General features: G+C 45.1%; 2 non-coding genes across 2 annotated transcripts; both read left to right on the forward strand.

The window, feature by feature from the left end:
- The first annotated feature begins 2,593 nt into the window (after positions 1-2,593).
- On the forward strand, positions 2,594-2,741 carry LOC147884237 (5.8S ribosomal RNA). Its single transcript, XR_015543738.1, has one exon. It is a non-coding gene; the product is annotated as a 5.8S ribosomal RNA (ribosomal RNA).
- Positions 2,742-2,987: 246 nt separating this feature from the next.
- Positions 2,988-6,319, forward strand: LOC147884238 (25S ribosomal RNA). The gene has a single exon (XR_015543734.1). It is a non-coding gene; the product is annotated as a 25S ribosomal RNA (ribosomal RNA).
- The last annotated feature ends 235 nt before the right edge of the window (positions 6,320-6,554 follow it).

Here is a 6,554-nt window from a genome sequence, read left to right on the forward strand (position 1 = left end):
GCAAGGAGGAGATTCAGAGTAATGTACAGGTGATCGTAACCATATCCACGGGATCTCACCCTTCTCCCCACTCACATGTCACTTGATTGGCTACAACTGGCTCTACGTAAAGCCGAATGTGATGGAGAGACAATAAATGAGCACGAGCAAGAGTTATCATCTGGATGTATGATGCATGTAAGTTTCTAACCTCTTGACATAATTAAGTAATTATTTGTGGCAATATACGCTATAAAATAGATGCATCCTCATTGTTTTAATGATGCTCTTTTGTAGTACAAAAAGTACAGTGCATTATGGTCATATGGATGACATTTTCGCATGGAACGCATCGATTCAAAGAGAGTCACATATGATTGTGGAGTCATGGTGGCTAACTTCACACAAGATAGCCGAGCAAGTGCTTTAGATATCAATCTTGTCTCCTCGTAGTTGGATTATTGTGCGACATACTCGAAATCTATGAAATTGACTTTAAATGATTTAGTGTTTTCATTCTTGATGCAAAATGGTTTAGAACTATATACAACGGTCCACATGGGACAGTGAGGAAAGCCAATAGTGATTTCTTTGCAATAGACTCCACCAAACTTTGGACCAATGAAAGTGATACTTTTGTTCTTCCCGAGCATTGTGAGCAGGTGCATACTAATGAATTAATTAATCAAAGATTTCATTTTTAAAGATCAATTGGTACATGTACTTAAGCATAATTTCATAAAATTGATGGCATTTGGCACCCATCTTCAATATAGGTGGTTTTTCATACGGATCATTTTGATCCAAGATGGTGGTATGTGATCCAAGTTGCATCACAAAGTAAGCAATTTTTTGAAGATAGAGATGTGGATATAGAGATGCCACTACCAATGCCGGATCCAATTGATTCAGATGGATCTAGTGAAGAAGATGAAGATCACAATATGAGCCAAGAGGAAGATGCACATAATGACATCGTACGGGAGGAAGATGGATATCATGATATTGAGGAAGGAGATGATGATCATCAAGAATCACCCGAATTTATTGAAGAATATGATCAAGTCTTAGGTGAATGTACAATGCCCGGAGTACGATGATGATATAGGAGATCAACTCGGTATAGAGTTGGAGATAGACTTGTTTGGCATGCTAAACTTGGCTCAGGATGAAGCCATTGATGTAAATGCTCTTCATTGTTTTTTTTCATATCAAACTTGGGCATGAATATATGTGCTTCAAACTTTATGTACATGCTCATGTACTTTTATTCTTTCAAAGGATTAAACATGTATGAAAAGAATTTTTTTTTGTCATTGGGAAAAACTATCTTTAAAGGTCGGTATGGGGAAAAACTCTTTTGTAAAATATTAGTATAGGAAAGTGGCTCAGAGTCACTATATAACGATGTTTTACAAGTCTGGCAAGTGTCGCTATATAGCGAGGTTTATAAAGACTCACTATATAGCGACACTTTTTTAAACCCACTTTGCTTACCAATGATTAGCGCCCCGCATGTGCTAAACGTCAGTGATTAACTGTCAGAATAAGGCCCATGTGTAGTAGTGGGGGTCGTCTCCCTCATCGTCTTACTCTCAGAAACAAACCCATGACCTCCCTGCATCAGTATAGGAAGGTGGCTTAGAGTCACTATATAACGACCTTTTACAAGTCTGGCAAGTGTCGCTATATAGCAACGTTTATAAAGACTCACTATATAGCGACACTTTTTTTAACCCACTTTTCTTACCAATGATTAGCGCCCCGCATGTGCTAAATGTTAGTGAAGGCTGGTGCCAATAGCCATGGTAATGCCATCTCCAATAGTGTATATTTAAGTTGTTGCAATTAAAAAGCTCGTAGTTGGATCTTGAGGTGGGGCGAATGCTTCTGGTGTGCACCTGTCGCTCCATTCTTTCTATCGGGGACACACTCCTAGACTTAGTTGGCTTGAACGTGGATTTGGCGATGTTACTTTGAAAAAATTAGAGTGCTCAAAGCAAGCCTATGCTCTAAATACATTAATTAGCATGGAATAATGTGATAGGACTCTGGTCCTATTGTTTTGGTCTTTGGGATTGGAGTAATGATTAATAGACATAGTTGGGGGCATTTGTATTTCATTGTCAGAGGTGAAATTCTTGGATTTATGAAAGACGAACTACTATGAAAGCATTTGCCAAGGATGTTTTCATTAATCAAGAATGAAAGTTGGGGCTCAAAGATGATCCGATACCATCCTAGTCTCAACCATAAATGATGTCGACTAGGGATTGGCAAATGTCGGGGATGACTCCACTAGCACCTTATGAGAAACACTCTGAACTATGGATGTAATGTCAAGGGGCCACGCTCGGAGCCCCAGCTGTCGATGCCTTGCTCCCCATTGGAGTCGAGCGATAGTGGGCATGGCATCAAGCTAGGGCATCTCATCGGCCATGCGGCGGGTGTAGGGATCTTACCCCTTGCACCACATGGGCAGCTCCCTTCCTCCATGTGTGGGCATGAGGATGCATGATAAACCTTTTTCCCCCATCATGGGGGGTGTGAGGCATTGAAGAAATGCAACGGTCTTATCTCCCTCCCTCGTGGAGGACATAACACAAGTAAAAACAACTCTCAGCAATATCTTGGCTCTGCAACGATGAAGAACACAATGAAATGCAATACGTAGTGCGACTTGCAGAATTATGTGAATCATCGAGTCTTTGAATGCAACTTGCACCCGTGGCTTGTCCAAGGCCATGCCTGTTTGAGTGTCCTAACCATAACCATGCACCTCCCCCTCCTCTTCGAGGGGTGCCGAGTGGCGAAGCTAGCCATCCGCGATGCCCCCTCCGAGGTGATGCGGTCGACTGAAATGGATGGGTAGCATTGAGTGGTGAGGCATCGCAAGGGTGGTCCGTCCCCTTGTAGGGTGGTAGTTTGCAAATGAATTGTCGAAGGTGCACGTCTCAAGATCTCGGGCTTGCAGGGGGCGCCAACGCGCTCCCCCCAAATCAGAACATGGACCTCAGATCAGGCAAGGCTACCCATCAAGTTTAAGCATAGCACTAAGTGGAGGAAAAGAAACTAACGAGGATTTCCCTAGTAGCAGTAAGCGAACTAAAAAGAGCCCATCTTGAGAATCGTGCGGCCTCGCCGCACGAATTATAGTTTGGAGAGGCGTCCTTCGCAACGAACTAGACCCAACTCCCCTAGAAAGGGGCATCAGAGAGGGTGACTACCCCATCAAGCTCAGACCCTATTACTTTGCGAGGCACCGTCGACGAGGTGGGCTATTTGGGAATGCAACCCTAAGCGGTGGTAAATTCCATCCAAGGCTAAATACGGGCAAGAGACCAGTAGCGAGCAAGTACTGTGAGGGAAAGATGAAAAGGACTTTGAAAAGAGAGTTAAAAAGTGCTTGAAATTGCTAGAGGGGAAATGAATGAAGGCTATGGGTGCACCCTAGTCTGATGCGGAATGGAAAGAGCTCATCTGCCGCTTGATGCGGGGCATTGGTCAATGCAAGCTAGCACAATGGAACAAGAGTAGGCTTTCGATGGCCCACCTATGCCATCGTGTTGGTCGAGGCACGAAGCATGTGCTACTTGTGGCAGGCTTTACACACCTACGTGCTCGAGGTGCTGGCATTCTTGGCTTTCCATCTGACCGGTCTTGAAACACAGACCAACGAGTCTAACATTTACATGAGCTAGTGGGTGGGAAACCCATGGAGCTGCAAGGAACCTGAGAGGTGGGATCCCCCCCGCGGGGTGCACCATTGACCGACCATGATCTTTTGTGAAAGGTTTGAGTGGGAGAATACCTAGTGGGACCCAAAATATGGCCAACTATGATTGAGCAGGGTGAAGCCAGATGAAAATTTGGTGGAGTCTCGTAGCAATATTGGCATGCAAATCGTTTGTTAGGTTTGCGTATAGGGACGAAAGACTAATCAATCCATCTAGTAGCTGGTTCCCTCCGAAGTTTCCCTCAAGATAGCTGGAGCTCATTGCATAGTTTTATCAGGTAAAGCAAATGATTAGAGGCATAGGGGGTGTAACGCCCTCGACCTATTCTCAAACTTTAAATAGGTAAGTGGCCAGGGTTGCTCCGTTGAAACCCAGTGTAGAATAGTTGCTCCAAGTGGTCCATTTTTGGTAAGCAGAATTGGCAATACGAGATGAACCGAAAGCCGAGTTATGGTGTCAAACTTCATGTAGATCCCACATAGGGTGTTGATTGATTAAGACAGCAGGACGGTGGTCATGGCAGTCAAAATCCACTAAGGAGTGTGTAACAACTCACCTGCCGAATCAACTAGCCCCGAAAATGGATGGCGCTAAGGCGTGCAACCTATACTCGGCCATCAAGGTGAGTGCGATGCCTTGATAAGTACAAGGGCATGGGGGTCGTGGCACAACTCTAGGCACGAGCCTGAGTGAAACGGACCCTAGTGCAAATCTTGGTGGTAGTAGCAAATATTTAAATGAAAACTTTGAAGATCGAAGTGGAAAAAGGTACCATGTGAGCAACAATTGGACATGGGTCAGTCGATCCTAAGAGATGGGGCAGTCCTGTGACAAGGGCGCACTGTGCGCCACACATCAAAAGGGAATCGGGTCAATATTCCCAAACCGAGACCTGGCAGTGGACGATAACATAACCGAATCTGCAAACACCGACGGGGGCCCTAGGAAGAGTTCTCTTTTCTTTTTAACAGCCCGCCCATCCTAAAATTGGATACCTCTGGCAGTCTATGAAAATTTGGAGGAGCGATTGTTGATCACGCTCAGTCGCACTCATAACCACATCAGATCTCCAAGGTGAACAACCTCTGATCGATAGAACAATGTAGGTAAGGGAAGTCATCAAAACGGATCCGTAACTTTGGGAAAAGGATTAGCTATGAGGGCTGGGTCTAGGGATCTATGAACTAACATCGAAGGCTGTCTGGGGTCTGCCCAAACTACAATGGTGAGGGTAGACCTCCAAGTGTCGATCGGGTGACAGGCATAGAATGTCATCCCTTGTAGGGTGGCCCTCCCTAGATGGTGAACAACCATCTCAAAACTTGTACGGACAAGGGGAATCTGACTGTTTACTTAAAACAAAGCATCATGATGCTCCCTCTGTGGATGTTAACGCAATGTGATTGAGATGTGATTTTTGCCCAGTGCTTTGAATGTTAGAGTGAAGAAATTCAACAAAGCACAGGTAAACAACGGGAGTAAGTATGACTCTTAAGGTAGCCAAATGCCTCATCATCTAATTAGTGACGTGCATGAATGGATTAATGAGATTCCCACTGTCCCTATCTACTATCTAGCAAAACTACAGCCAAGGGAATGGGCTTGGAAGAATCAACAGGGAAAGAAGACCCTGTTGAGCTGCAACTTTGTGAAATTGTAGAATAAGTGGGAGCTTCAGGCACAAGTGAAATACCACTACTTTTAATGTTATTTTACTTACTCCATGAGGTGGAGGCATGGCTCGGCCCCTGCTTTTGGTCTTAAGGCATGTCTGTGCACCAATCCAAGCGGAAGAGATTGTTAGGTGCGGAGTTGGCTGGGGCGGCACACCTGTTAAAAGATAACACAGGTGTCCTAAGATGAGAGCTGAACGAGAATAGAAATCTTGTGTGGAACCATAAGGGTAAAGGCTCATTTGATTTTTATTTTCAGTACGAATACCAATTATGAAAGCATGGCCTATCGATCCTTGAGTGTTTTGGAATTTGAAGCTAGAGGTGTCAAAAAAGTTATCACAGGGATAATTGGCTTGTGGCATCCAAGCGTTTGTGTAGTGACATTGCTTTTTGATCCTTCGATGTCGGATCTTCCTATCATTGCAAAGCAGGATTTGCTAAGTGTTGGATTGTTCACCCACCAATAGGGAATATGAGCTACATTTAGACTGCTGTGAGATAGGTTAGTTTTACCCTGCTAATGAGCGCTGCTGCAATAGTAATCCATCTTAGTACGAGGGGAACTATTGATTCACGTAATTGGTCATTGCGCTTGGTTGAAAAGCCAGTGGCACAAAGCTACCATGTGTAGGATTATGAGAGTGAATGCCTCTAAGTCAAAATCCATGCTAGACACGGTGCTCTCTACATCCCTAGTTGTTACCTGGCTGATAGTAGGGATGCCTCTGTGTCCTCGAGAGCATGTGTCAAGAGCCTCCCTTGAGGTGACTGAAGGAGCTGCCTCATGGACTCTGAATGGCAATTTGAGATGATTGGGGAGATTAATCCTTTGCAGACGAGTTAAATATGTGGCCAGGTATTGTAAGTGGCAAAGTAGTCTTGCTGCTATAATCCACTGAGACTCAGCCTACCGCCACACCGATTTGTCCCCTCCTCTCCATGGCCCCCCATAGCCCATCTCCTTGTGTCTCTCTCTCGGGTGGGGTTTTTTGCTTCCTTGCCCCCCTTGCGTGCATGCGCACCTCCAAACCCTCTATGCGCACACCCTCTCCCCCCCTTCCGCATGCCCCCATCCCCTTGAATGCATGCACACCCCCCATTCCCCCTTGTATGTGCATGCTCACCTGTGCACCCCCTTCTCACGCATGCGCACACACACCAC

This window comes from Dipteris shenzhenensis, chromosome 27, assembly GCF_047967505.1.
Source record: "Dipteris shenzhenensis isolate YYH24624 ecotype China chromosome 27, Dip_SZ_1.0, whole genome shotgun sequence".
Classification (NCBI taxonomy): Eukaryota; Viridiplantae; Streptophyta; class Polypodiopsida; order Gleicheniales; family Dipteridaceae; genus Dipteris; species Dipteris shenzhenensis.